The sequence below is a fragment of the Bos javanicus genome, chromosome 5 (genome assembly GCF_032452875.1).
Source record: "Bos javanicus breed banteng chromosome 5, ARS-OSU_banteng_1.0, whole genome shotgun sequence".
In the NCBI taxonomy this organism is placed as follows: Eukaryota; Metazoa; Chordata; class Mammalia; order Artiodactyla; family Bovidae; genus Bos; species Bos javanicus.
This window is the reverse complement of record NC_083872.1, coordinates 109,788,408-109,802,524: the sequence shown is the minus strand read 5'-3', so window position 1 is coordinate 109,802,524 and position 14,117 is coordinate 109,788,408. Positions and strand designations below refer to the sequence as shown.

General features: G+C 51.8%; 1 long non-coding RNA gene across 1 annotated transcript; it reads right to left on the bottom strand.

Annotated features, from left to right (window-relative positions):
* Positions 1 to 534: 534 nt before the first annotated feature.
* Positions 535 to 13,034, bottom strand: LOC133248353 (uncharacterized). Its single transcript, XR_009736685.1, has 4 exons — positions 12,873 to 13,034; positions 10,133 to 10,327; positions 9,139 to 9,397; positions 535 to 1,780 (listed from the first exon to the last, which is right to left on the bottom strand). It is a non-coding gene; the product is annotated as an uncharacterized LOC133248353 (long non-coding RNA).
* Positions 13,035 to 14,117: the final 1,083 nt, after the last annotated feature.

Here is a 14,117-nt window from a genome sequence, read left to right as displayed (position 1 = left end):
TGACTGTGCAGGGCCACACAGTGGTCTGTCATCACATACCTTTAGCACTGCTGTGCCCACCAACTGATCCCTGAACACCAGCTCTGTGATACTCCCTAGCTCCATCTGAATGTATCCAGAACTTCTCAAGCTAAGATACAGCAATCCTAATTTATTCCACCTGAAGTAGAGTGAACAGATGTCTTAACGACTTGGGGCTCATGAGTCAAGAGCTTTGAAACCACCTCGGGACTTCACTGGTGGCCCAGTGGTTAAGAATCCACCTGTCAGTGTAGGAGATGTGGGTTCAGTTCCCGGTCTGGGAAGATTCCATACACTGTGGAGCAGCTAAGCCCAGTGGCCCAGTCACAATTACTGAGCCCACGTGCTGCAGCTACTGAAGCCTATACACCCTAGGCCCAGTGCTCTGCAACAAACACCCAGGGCAGCCATAAAGAAGTAAGTAAATGTATTTAAAAATAAATAAACCACCTAGCCTCCCCTTGGGATAAATGAGTAGAAACAAGGCAGTTCTCTCAATCTGTAAGGCCTGAGCCGTGTCAGTATTTGTATTGGTGGAATCCTTTTGGGAAAACTAGTAGAGTAAATGAGACAGAAAAACCCACACGATAGCCATCCCCCAGCCCACCCAAGCTCTGGGACCTGCTGCTCTCCCTTCTGCTTGTAGAGTGCTCAGTGTATCTTGCCTGAGCAGGGTCCTGAGGGTGTCGATTTGCTCTTTGCTCATCTGCTCTGAGCAGGTGATGAGTCCGTGTTTCTGTAGCAGAAAGGGCTCTGGTCTAGGAGTTGAGCTATGCCATCTAGAATCCTGGGGACCTCTGCAAAGTCAGATGAGTCCTCTGACCTTCAGTTTTCTCATTTGAGGACATTGACACCAACACCTGCCATGTGGGGTGGTTGTGAGGATCAGAAGAGGTCATATGACAGCCCCAGGAATGCTTTAAATCACTGGAATAGTTCAGGCCAAACAAGGTGAGATGATACACTGGGAGGTGGGTAAGGAGGAGAAAGAATCCAATTCCTTCTTAGAGTTCTGTAATCTTAACTTTCCGACACGGAATCTGACTCTTGACTCTTCCTTACAAAGGTCAGTTGCCAACCTCTGGAGCCAGCCCAGCCTGTCTGCCCTTTCCAAGCTGGCTCTTTTGTGACAAGAGACAGCATCCACACAGCTGCCCCTCTGGGCTTATCTCCTCCAGTCAGAGCCCCTCAGTACAGGGACGTCAGTGGTAAGGCTCTGCAAGCAGTAGAATCACGCCTGGTGTGGACTTTGGCCAGAAGCAAGCTGAAGAGATAAATATTGGCAGGGCGGAGGTGATGTTTTTCCAGGGTGGTCAAGGGCTCCAGACCTTCGTCAGTGAGATGGCATTTTTATGGCTCCTTTTTTAAAGCCTGGACTTGGAGTTCAGGGCAGAACTGAACTGGGCTGGCTCCTCCCCTCCATGTAGACGCAGCAGAGCCCTCACTCTGCCTCTGCGTCCAAGGCCTGCTCCTTGTCCTCCTCCTTGTCCTGTGCAGCACCTTACAACATAGTGACAATGGCTGCTACAAGTACTGTGCATCCACCTCCTCTTAATCACCAGCAACCCTGGGACCAGAGTCCTGCTGTCACCCCCACGTTGCAGATGAAGAGGCCAAGGCAACAGGTAGTCACACAGGAGTGCAGAGCGGGGCTGGGACTTCAACAGGGCAGTGTGGCTCAAGCCTTTCTTGTAAGCTGATACATGATTCTGGTTCTGCAAGGCGCTCTCACTCATCCTGTGCGAGCTTGACGGCAAAACTGTGAGCAAAACAACACAGATATATTAGTGTTCCTAATGCTACGTGGGAAAGTAAAGCTCAGAAACTGTCTGAGTTCAGAATTCATGGTTTCAGCGACAAAGCTGGGGTAGTCACTGGAGATTTATCACCAGAGCCTGTGCCAGGACATTCTCCAGATGGCCAGAAACTTCTCCTCCTCTGCTCTCAAGGGGACCGGTACTACCCCCAGCCTCTGCCCCGGGCAGACCTGCCATCCAATTTCCACATGTTCCCACCCACCCTAGGAGCCAGAGGGTACACCTGAGCAAATCCTCATGATGCCAGACCAGGTGTGATGTGAAGTGAGTAACGGATGCTCCCTGGGTACTGGTCAGCCCTGTTCTGTCATGAAGGCGGAAAGACACTGGGCCCTTCGGAATTTGTCCTGCTTCCATGCAATTCAAGCTGATCGCTCCTCTCTTAAAACTCCCCACTGTGCTTTGCTCTTTTCATGCCTTTCTTGTGGGTCCTTCCCAACATCCATGTTTTCTTGTAGTTATTTGTGTCATTCCCCTACTCAACCATGCCCTTCCTGAGGACAGGACAGGGCCCCCCACCTCAGGATCCCTGGGCATCCGGCGTGGTGCAAAGTGCTAGGTGTGGGCTGCTCCAAGGGACCCACCTGCCCTGAGCTGTTCTGCATCATTTGGTCTTGATTTCCAGGTATGCCCGCTGGTGAACACTGTGAAAGATTGGAAGCTGAGGAGATCGTGTGCCAATGCAGCCCCCCAGAAAGGAGAGACGCATGGTATTTCCAGATCCTGGGGCCCCCACTTGCCTTCTTGTCTGTGCTTTCTTCCTTGTTTCCTAGGAAATAATCTAATAAACTCAGTCACCCCAAGTGATAGAATTTCAGGATTGAACAGGGCCTTGTACTGGAGCTGAACTGAGGCTGGGGAGGGGAGGCGACAGCCACTGTCCCCCACCTGAAGGCCACAGAACCCCTGCCCCATTCCATGCCAGAGAGGAAGGACCTCGCCCTGCCTTAAAACGTTTCCTCACCAGCCCAGCTATTCCCAAGCTTTGGGGTAGGTCGCAGCATCCAGAGCTGCTATTCATGCCCAGATCCTGGCTAAGAAGAGCCACCCCTGTCCCAGGGCTCCCTTCCTCCCCTCCCGGAACAGCTCTGGCTCCCAAAAACCTATGGTTTCCTGTACCGGGCCGACCCTGGGAGGGGAAAACTGATGGAAGGGCTCTCAACATAGTTTAATATTCTAGGAAGTTGTGTATTTATCTGAGATAATGATACAATTGTTACCGATCAATAGATTTTATTTACTAGAGAAATATTCCAAAACAGGATTGATGCAGGGGCAATTAAAGTAGTCTTTGGGGACTTCCCAGGCGGTGCAGTGGATAAGAATCTGCCTGCCAACACAGAGCATACAGGTTCAATCCTGGGTCTGGGAAGACCACATGCCACAGAGCAGTTAAGCCCATGAGCCGCAACTACTGAAGCCCACTCGCCCAGAGCCTGTGCTTTCAACAACAGAAACCATTGCACGGCAAACCCACAACAAAGAGCAGCCCTTGCTCTCCACAACTTGAGAAAGCCCTTGCAAAGCAATAAAGACCCAGGGCAGCCAAAAATTAAATAAAGTTTTTAAAAGTGGTGTCTTGTATTTAAAAGCCTAGGAACCACTGACAGAATCTGTATGTCCCAAGTTATTTCGGGAAGTTATTTCCCTAAATGAAACTTGATGTCAGCAAGTCCTGATTCAGGTATATGGGTAGTGGGGGAGGATGTCCAGAAATCATCATTTCACACCTGGCCCAGGTGAGGGCAGTAGAACGGAGAGGGAAGTTGAGAAGCTCGAAGAAGCAGAGAACAGCCCTCTGAGCCCTGGCAACCTCAGTCAGTCCTAAAATTGGGTTTCTTACTCAGCCAACCACAGCAAGTAAAACAAACATTTGCCCAACATTGTCCCATGGGTCTAGGGCCTAAAAGTAATAACTAGAAAATAAACAAGGGGAACTACAGTTGCCCTTTGCATCGGCTTAATTATTCTATTTTTTTGGGCTCCAAAATCACTGCAGATGGTGACTGCAGCCATGAAATTAAAAGACGCTTGTTGCTTGGAAGAAAAGTTATGACCAACCTGCTGCTGCTGCTGCTAAGTCGCTTTAGTCGTATCCGACTGTGCGACCCCATAGACGGCAGCCCACCAGGCTCCCCCATCCCTGGGATTCTCCAGGCAAGAACACTGGAGTGGGTTGCCATTTCCTTCTCCAGTGCATGAAAGTGAAAAGTGAAAGTGAAGTCGCTCAGTCGTGTCTGACTCTTCGAGACCCCATGGACTGCAACCTACCAGGCTCCTCCATCCATGGGATTTTCTAGGCAAGAGTACTGGAGTGGGGTGCCATCGCCTTCTCCGATGACCAAGCTACACAGCATATTAAAAAGAAAAGACATTACTTTGCCAACAAAGGTCTGTCTAGGCAAAGCTTTGGTTTTTCCAGTAGTCATGTATGGATGTGAGAGTTGGACTATAAAGCTGAGCTCTGAAGTACTGATGCTTTTGAACTGTGGTGTTGAGTAAGACTCTTGAGAGTCCCTTGGACAACAAGAAGATCAAACCAGTCAATCCTAAAGGAAATCAGTCCTGAATATTCATTGGAAGAACTGATGCTGAAGCTGAAACTCCAATACTTTGGCCATGTGATGGGAAGAGCTGACTTATTAGAAAAGACCCTGATGCTGAGAAAGATTGAAGGCAGGAGGAGAAGGGGACAGCAGAGGATGAGATGATTGGATGGCATCACTGAATCAATGGACATGAGTTTGAGCAAGCTCTAGGAGTTGGTCGTGGACAGGGAAGCCTGGCGTTCTGCCATGGGGTGGCAAAGAGCTGGATACAACTGAGCGATTGAACTGAACGGAACTCAAGCTGATTGTTCTATATCTGCTCTTTCAACTGCTTTTGTTAAAATGATGCACACACAGGGGGCTTCCCAGGTGGCCCAGTGGTAAAGACTCTACCTGCCAATGCAGGAGACATGGGTTCAGTCCCTGATCTGGGATGATCCAACAGGCTGCGGAGTCACCTGGGCATGTCCAACTCTTTGTAACCCCACGTGTTACTGAGTCCAAGCTCGCTGTGCTTGCTACATGACAGGCCATTGAATCTGAGAGACAAGGTGTTGAGGCAAGGAAAGGACTTTAGTTGGAAAGCCAGCTGACTGAGAAGACGGTAGGGTAGTGCCTCAAAATAGCTATCTTGTCAGGGTCTGGTTGCCAAGTTCTTTTGTAGAGTCAGAGGGAAAGAAACAATGAGGAGCTAGAGTCAGAAGGCAGCATAGAGAGGGAGAGGCGGTGGGAGCGTAAAGAGAAAGGGTATTCAGTCTTGCAAAACGTCTCCAAGGGAAGGGTCAGCCTTTGGAAAGGAGTGTTCATCTCTTCTGTTCACAGGTGGGCAGGGACAAACTCTCTCTTTTTGAGCTGAACAAAGGTACTTTAGTTTACAGTCAAGCAGAGAGGCCTGGTCCTCTGAGGCAAGCTATTAAGTATGATTATAATAACAAAAGCAACAAAAAGCAAGTCAAAGAGTTTCCAACATGGAGTCAGAGTTGGCTTCATCTCTGTAACATATGGACTGTAGCCCTCCAGGCTCCCCTGTCCAAGGGATTATCTTGGCAAGAATTCTGGAGTGGGTTGTCATTTCCTCCTCCAGGGGATCGTCCCCACCCAGGGAATTAACCCTCATCTCCTGCGGCTCCTGCATTCAGGCGGATTCTTTACCACTGAGCCATCTGGGAAGCCCAACTAAGCCCAGGTGGAGTAGCGTCCACTTGCCACAACTAGAGAAAAACCCATGCAGCAACAAAGACCCGGTACCACCCAAAACAAATAGTTATTTTTAAAAGTGATACATACACAGAGTAAAAATAATCCAAACAAGACTAAAAAGTATGAGAATCATCTGAAATCCCACCACCTGTAAGTGAAAACTTCCAACTCTTTGATGACCACCCTCCATAAACACACATATGTGTTCATGTATGGTTAGATGTGATCGTGCCGCCCCATGAGCTAGTGTGCTGTGTGTTACAGGAGTCCTTGTTACTCTTCGAGAGGACATTGTTACTACTCACATGTAAAACAAGAAATAATCCTGCTGACAGTTTACATGCTTGCACTTCTTTGTACTAGAAAGCAATTGTACCTCCTTGATGCCACGGAAACTTGAGGCTGGGAGGAGACCTCCGAGGAGTCCAGAGCCCTTCTCTGGACTAATCACTCCTCGTCATTAAGCTGTAAAGTGTAGTACTATACAGCTTGGTAAGCACCTTTACGTTACTTTGTTATCACAAAATGAGGTGATGAGAAGTGAGACCGGTAATCACAGTGCGATGAGAGTGTGTTAAGAGTCAGGACTCTGTGTATGCAAGGCACTAACAACAGTCACAGCGGTGTTTACTGAGAAGCTCTGTGCCAGGCTCTGTGCAAGGTCCTCACATGGTCTCATTATCCCCATCTAGAGAGAATTCGCCTGAGGATCAGAGAAGTCACATGTCCACAGCAGACCCTGGCGGGATTCTAGTCCAGACGTGCCTGGCTCGAGCCTCCCCTTGGGCAGCGTTTGACAAAACTCTGACCTCGGTGTCATCTCCTCTTCACGAAGGAGGGAACCAAGGCTGGGGTGAGCCACTTGCCTCAAATCCCAGGGCCAGGATTCTAGCCATTTGCTCTAAGCTGCTGCCTCCCTGATGGGATCAGTCCCTTTCCTGGGCAGAAGAGGTCTTCTCTCAAGTCTCTGGAGAAGGGGTTCTTATCAACATCTTTCGGGGACTTCCCTGGTGGTCCAGTGGTTAGGGCTCTGCAGTGGTCGGGGAACTAAGATTCTACAATCCAAGTGGTACAACCAAAAAAAAAAAAAACAAAAAACCTTTAAAAACTCCTTACTGCTGCATTGAAACCTCTGTCCCTTCTTCAGAGGGAGCAAAGGTCGGCCTCGTGCAGAGAGGCAGGGAGACTGGACTCGCCACCACGCTCAGGCAGCAGTCTTGATCAGAGAGCAGGCCCAACCCATCCCTCTGTGGTGACTTTCCTGTGCTTTCAGAGCAGGGCACAGCTGTCTATCTCCTCCGCTCCTTTCAGAGAGGAGAGAGAGCGAGAGCATTTATTCTCGGGGATATGAAACTACAAATTATGAGACAAAGTGTATTGAGATGCAGGGCTGGGCAGGTGGAAGGCTCATACAAGGAATTAAACTGCATCTTTTTGGCGTGTAGGCAAAGGGTTAGTTTGTGGAGGGAATTGGGCAATCAAAATTAGTGTTTTCGTCTTTAAAGACAACAGTTTTTATTTATAAAGCATTCCTTGCTGGCATGAGCTCAAAGCACTTACTGAATGCTGGCTAATTACCCCTCCCAACAAACAATCTGGCAGTTAGGGAAAGAGATAATTATCTGAGTTTACAGGTGGGGAGATGGAACCACAACAGAAACCATCCCCAGAGACCTGAGACCAGAAGGTGAGCCTCCGCATGGCACCTTGCTGAGAAGGGACAGCCCACTCCCTGGCCAGCACTCGTGTGGAAACTACAGCTCCCGGCAGACACCGAGAGGGGACGGCCGTGCCCCTGGTGCCCGTTCCAGATCCCCAAATATGGAGAAGGACTGGGTTGGGGAGGAGGAACCAAATGTTCCCCCTTGAGAGAGGGAGAGAGGGGGAGGATGAGGTAACTTTGGAATATTTAACTCCATCACCTAATCGTCTGCCTGGGCTTGAAACACAGCAGGCAAAGCCATGGCCTCGGTAAATCCCTCCAGATCTCCCCATAGCTCAGCAGAGTCCTGTTTCCTCCTACGATTAGGTGCGCGCTGTTCTAGGAGGTCAGAACCCCTTCTCTGAGTCCAGTCAGCTTGGGAGGCGATGCTGGCAGCACTGGGAAAGGAATCTGAGTGGAGGAAGCTCTGCTGCCCCGGAGTGACATTCCAGGGACTGGGCTGACCGCCTGAGTCCAAGATGAGCCGGGAGGAGGAGGGTTACTCCTTTCCTGCCCCAGAGGCAGTCGAGCCTGCCTGGTGGGAAAGGCATGAAAGGACTCTTTCCCGTTCTGTCCACAAACATTTCTAAAAGCAAGCCCGCAGGAGGACTTGGGCTGGACACTGGGCAGGATGCTACGATGGGGGAGGGCAGCCACACGAGGGGATGGTGCCAGGCAGCGTATTATTTACTGCTGGGTTACATCCAGTACTGTCACCCACCACCCGCCACGTGCCAGGCACTCGGAATCTGATGGGGAGGACCGCAAAAGCAAAGCCTCTGCTCTTGCAGATTTACGTTCTGGGAGCTCTGGTTGTCTGGGGGACAAGTCCTCTGAGCAGAGGGAACAGCAGGTGCAGGGTCTTGAGATGGACTTGGTGAGGCTGAAAGGGACCAGGTGAAGGCAAGAGCAAGAAGAAACAAGTCCAAGAACCAGGCCAGGTCGAGTCACGCCTGAAGAGCTAAGGATGAGAAGCATGCACTTCATTCCAGTCCTAACAGAGCTGTTGTTTTTGAGCAGTGGTTTGATGTCATGTGATGTAAAGAGCCAGATGAGGGAACAGACTTCCAAAAGAGTTTGGGGAGGCGAGGAGAGGTGTCCCTGAGTTGGGTGACAGGGAAGGATTCCAGGCAGAGGAGGGAGCTGAGTGTCAGTGGGCAAACGGGAGAACTCTCAGTTGCTGGCAAACTGATGTGCTCGGATCATCACCCTGTCACAGGTATGGTCGTGGTGAGGTTGTAGGGAAGGAGACTTCCGGTCTCCATGTCCCAAGGTTCTGGAGCTCAGTGATGTGGAGTCTATCCACAAGGTTTGAAACTGTGTAACCCACAGTTACGGGGGACTTGAACCCAGGATCTTTTAACTGAGGTTGCACCTGGTCTTGGGACTTAAGGAAGCTCAGGTTCTTGATGTCTTACCACGGAAAGAATTTAGTAAGAGACAAGCTGCTAGGTAAGAAGTGGATTATTTAGAGAGAAACACACTCCACAGAGTGTGGGCCATCTCAGAAAGCAAGAGCAGCGCCCGGGTACATAGGTTTCATAAAAGTGAAGTGAAATCGCTTAGTCGTGTCCGACTCTTTGAGACCCCATGGACAGTAGCCTGCACCAGGCTCCTCCATCCATAGGATTTTCTAGGCAAGAGTACTGAAGTGGGTTGCCATTTCCTTCTCCACAGGTTTCATAGGGCTGGGTAATTTCATATGCTAATGGGTGGGAGGGGTATTCAGCTCTTTTGGGCAAGGGGAGGGGATTTCCAGGAATTGGGCCATGGGCCCACTTGCTGACGTTTTACGGTTGGTCTGGGAACTGTCATGGCGCCCCTTGCTGATATATTAAGATGAACTTACTCTGAGGCTCAAGGTCTAGTGGAATTCTCATCCAGCATCTTGGGCCTCATTGGTTCTGTCCATTTCCGTCATGTCCTGTGGCTGTGTCATTCTTCCAAAGGTTGTTCCCTGCCCGTTTTCCTCCCGTGTCAGCTTCAGAGTCCAGTCCAAGACATGGTCTCCTCCAGGGACCAGCATCATCCTCTAAAAGGCTCTTTGCTTTGAAGGCTTTTGAGTCCCACGTTGAAACTGAGGTGACTCCCGAGAGCACTCTTTACACCTGAAAGGCACCCCCATCGAATGACACAAACCGCAGGGGGACGGTGTCCTCAGGGCCGTGCCCAGCAGAGGGGCTGGTCCAAGTTCCGGAGGAGAGAGCGTGGGAAAGTCAATACATGGTGCTTAGGGGCTTCTTGTACCTCTAACACCACAGCCTGTGAGCGGCTGCAGAGAAAGCAGAGGAAAGGGTGTGCAGGATGTGAGAGAGGTGGGGCGGAGGATGGAAGAGAGAGGGGCTGAAAGAGGAGGCCAGAGAGAAGCGTGAGAAGGGAGGAGAGCACGAGAGTGGGGAGCGGGGGTGGGGGTCTGCTGTGGTCCCAGGAGCTGGGACCGCCCTCCTCCTTATGGACCTGGTGCAGCGTTGCAGGTCTATGGGCCTCAGGATGGCAGCTGGCTGTGAGCCACACTCTGCCCCAGGGGGCTCATGAAGACCCTGCCCCCAAGACAGTCAGTCGGCCCAACCACCAGTTTCTGGAAAGCAGGACAAGCTGTACACCTACAGTGAGCACCTCAGAGGAGACTCATCCCAACCGTTCCCTTTCTACTGGAGTCTGAGGGAACCCTGGTAGATCAGGATGTGCTCAAAGCACGTGGCAGTCCCAGCCAGCCCATGGCAGCAGGCAGCAGGGCGCCTGTCCGATCAGGGGCAGCAGGATGTCCAGCAGCTTCCCTAGGGAGGAATGTCGGATCATTTTATTCAAAGATAGGATGAAGCGGTCACACAGAAGTTGCTCACCTGCTGGGATGTGGGAGACCCGGCAGGTCCATCGTGAGCCTGGATCCCAGCCACATCTCCTCCAGCCTGTCCCCTGCCTCCCAGCCACATGGTCATTGCGCGTGGATCAGGGCTGCCCCTTATTTCCTGCCCTGAGTGCAGCCTGCATCCAGGTTGAGCCAATCTGCAGGCCCTGCCCCGCCCAGCGGATGCCAACTGTCAAGAAGAGTGAAGAAATCCTGACTTCAGTGTAGTGGTCTCAGTATATGGTAAGAAGCCTTGACCTTCTCCAGGGGACCCCAACCTCTGGAATCTAATGCCTGACGATCTGAGGTGAAGCTTGTGTAATAATAGTAGAAATAAAGTGCACAGTACATGTAATGCACTTAAACCTTCCCCCCTCCCCCCACCTCCACTCTGTTCAGGGAAAAATTGTCTTCCAGGAAACCAGTGCTTGGTGTCAGAAAGGTTGAGGACCTCTGCGTCCAAGCTGTCTGAGTGGAGAAGCTCTGCCCTCTGCCGCACGATGGCCCAGCTGCCTCTGAACTGGAGCTCTGGGACCAGGCGCAGCAACGTTGGGGCCTTCAGTCCCTGGACACACGGACCTCACTGGAGACTCCTGACTGCCAGGTGGGTCCATCCCCTCTGCCAGAAGCAGCCTGCCACCACCTGTGGGACCCCGCCCTGCCCACCTCCTCAGCCTCAGCTCTCACAGCCAGCGCCAAGACGGCTTCCTGAACAACCCTGCTCTCACCAACCTGGGCCTTGAGCAGCTATCCCCTCTTCTTGCGGGCCCTTTCTTTCTCCTGGACAGGCTCACCCCCGGGGTTCAGCACAGTTGTCACCTCCTCGGGGAAGAGTTCCCTGAATCCCTCTACCTCCCCAACCCCAGCCTCACGTAGATTCAGCAGACTTGCCTGTACTGTATTGGACTGACTTGCCTGTACTGTATCAGACTGACAAGCCATCTGTTCACTTCTGTGAGTCCCCCACAGAAACAATTGACTCCAGGGTAGAGAGCCAGGTTGGTTTTTTCCTTTCTGTATTTCCAACTCCAAAGCCAGTGAGGTGGTCGTGTTTGTTAAATGGATTAGTGGCCGTGGTCCATTGGCCTAATGAGTGAGGTCAAATAAAGAGCTAAGGAAGAGGACTTCTGTGGTGGTCCAGTGGCTGGGATTCTGCTCCCAATGCGGGGCCCGGGTTCGATCTCTGGTCAGGGAACCGGATAAGATACCACATGCCGCCGTTAAGACCTGGCACAGCCAAATAAGTATTTTTTAAAAAAGAAGTAAGGCAGGATCTCCGTTTTCTAGGCCAACGAACACTTCACCTTCTGGAAACTTGACTTCACCCACACTCTCAGGGCTCCCTCTGCCTTCCCCGGCCCCACCCAGTCGTCACCCCCACGTCTTGCCACTCTCTACCCTGAGACTCCCCTTCCGGGCCTGTTTGGCTGAGAAAATACTAGTGACCTTCCGGATTACCAAAAAGAGGGCACCTGTGTCCATGGATGTTGGCCTTCCTTTTCCCTTCTCCTGGGTGAGGAGAGTGTTGACGGCTGGCACCGCATGTCTGTTGGACATGGCAAATCATGTCCGTTGGGCCTTGTCCGTGTCCACCGCAGATCCCCCTGAACCAAGGAGGGGCTACAAAACCTCAGAGATGGTCTAGGGGCGAGAAATAAACCCTGTTTGAGAAATAAGATTTGTGCAAGCAAAGCACAGAGGTTGAGAAGATCAGCGTTTAGAGGGAGCGGGGGAACTCGGGCCAGTCCTGCCCTGAAGAGCTCTTGCAGGCCGGGTGGGGGGTGGTCAAAGAAGTTAGCTTCCACACAAGCGCCTCCTTGATGTGCTCAAGGTTTTCATAGACTTTCACAGCAGGAGTGTCTGTGTGGGGTCAGGGTTAGGGGTGAGTGCAAGACCCTGGGAAGCCCTTCCTGCCCTGGAATTCCACCCTCAGGGCTGGCTGTGGGCTTCCTGGGATCCAAGTTCCATTCATTGGAGCTATTTTTGGTCTGTGCGGTCAGTTGGCCAGTCTGAGGAGGCTGGGACAGCTCCCTCTGAAGGAGGTGAGTCACTGGGACAGGATGCCCTGAGGCATACTGCAAGCCCCTAGGATCCCAGAACAAGGGCCCCCAGTGTTCTGGCTGCCTTGGGTTCAGAGGTAACCTCTGCAGGGCCTTCAGCAGAGAGCGGGCAGGGAGGACCCACAGATGAAACGGCAGAGGCTATGAACTCCTTCTCCCCTTCCTGAGGCCAGACCATGACCCAAGCTTAACCGCGTCAGCCATCCTACTGATTGCTTATTGGTGTCCCGTTTGACTGAGGCCCAGAAAGTTTAAGAAACTTGCCTGAGGTTGCCAGATAGCATGTGCCAGAGTCAAAATTCAAACTGTAAACATTGACACCAAAGCTTCTGCACCACGCACTCCATGTCTGGGAGCCCCTCCCAGAGGGACGGAGCCAGTGACCCCGGGGAAGGTAGGGGACGGATGGGGGAGGACCGAGGTCTCAGTGCCCAGCAGTCACGCTGTGTGGCATCCAGAGGCCTCTGAGCACCCTCACACAAAGCCCAGTTGTCCTTTCTTCCAACCCCATCCCAGGGTCAGGTCATCTATAGGTCATCCCACAGGGCCAGCACTCAGAAGCCTGGCAAGAGGAGAGTCTGGACTGGAGAGGTGACCCAAGGTGGTGGACAGAGCCCCAGTCTGGGTCAGGGTGTTCAGATTCTTCCTCTGGTTGATGTAGGACAAGTCACTCACCCTCTGATCTTCAGCTCCTTTATCAAGGAAAGGGACTGGGGTGGGAGAGAGGAATTAGGATAAGTGAATGCCCACTGGGCTGACCTCACTAAGTTACAAAGAGGAAACGGAATCACTGATGTAATAGAACCTTGAATAAATAAGGCACCATATATAGTCATGTTATAAAAGTCCCAAGTTCTTATCTAGTTGACTCTCCAGCTCAGAGTGTTTTGTAGCTATTTTTTGGTGCTCAACGGTTCAGCCCAAGTCCTGAGGCGTCCTGGTTTCTCTGTGACTCTCACTGGCCCAATCACCCAAGATCATCAAACCCTTGACTGGTTCTATACTGACATGGACAACCTCAGTTCCACTTCCTGAAAAGTGAAAGAGCCCAGCTTTTTCTCATCGCCAGACCTTTGCAGAGTCCATGTCCTCAACTTGGAGTCCTTGGTCTGGTCACACCGCCCTCCCCACCCCGCCCCCGCCGCACATCCTCAGGGCACACTCAGAGGCAACTGCGTCTTGTTCACATGGCATCTTCATAGCTGATGGCACACAGTGGTGCTCAGTGAACCTCAGGGATACATGAACTTCCCTCTGATTTCTCTCCCATCCCATTGACGTTTTCATTGCTATGGAGACGGTGATCTTTCTGATCTCATCCTTTGGGAACTTAATAGAGATTAGCTAATTAATAAGGCGGGAGGGGTGAAGCTCTCCTGGCACTTAGTGTAGAACAGGAATGGCGGGGAGACTGGGGTGGAACCCGGGGGCCTTCTCTGAGCATCGCCATAGCCAGCTGCCGCAGCCCTACCCAAATATACCATGGAAGGCCTGACCTTTGATGTCCGTTGCTCTGGGACACTCATCTCTTCTCTTGGCAGGCACTCCCCAGCATCCATCCTGGAGGCTGACCCCTGTCTCCCCTGGAGATGCTCCCTCAGGGGACCCTTCCTGCAGCTGTGCAACAGCTGCACCTCTGGAAGCCCTGCAGGGCCCAGAGGCCACAGTCACCTGCTGCCAAAGTCCCGCCTTCCCGATCCCAGATGAGATGGGCGGGGTGGGGTGTGAAGAGGGGCAGTTTACTCCACCAGCACCCTCTCCCAGGGGATAGAAAAGTGGAATGGAATGGCCACTGGCTGTGAATAAACCAGAGCAAAAACCCATGCCAGCTGGCAACCATTGGAAGAAAAGCAGCAAATTCATGAATTACCCTATTTACACCAGAAATAAACTAATAGTTGGGACTTTTGCTGGATGGAT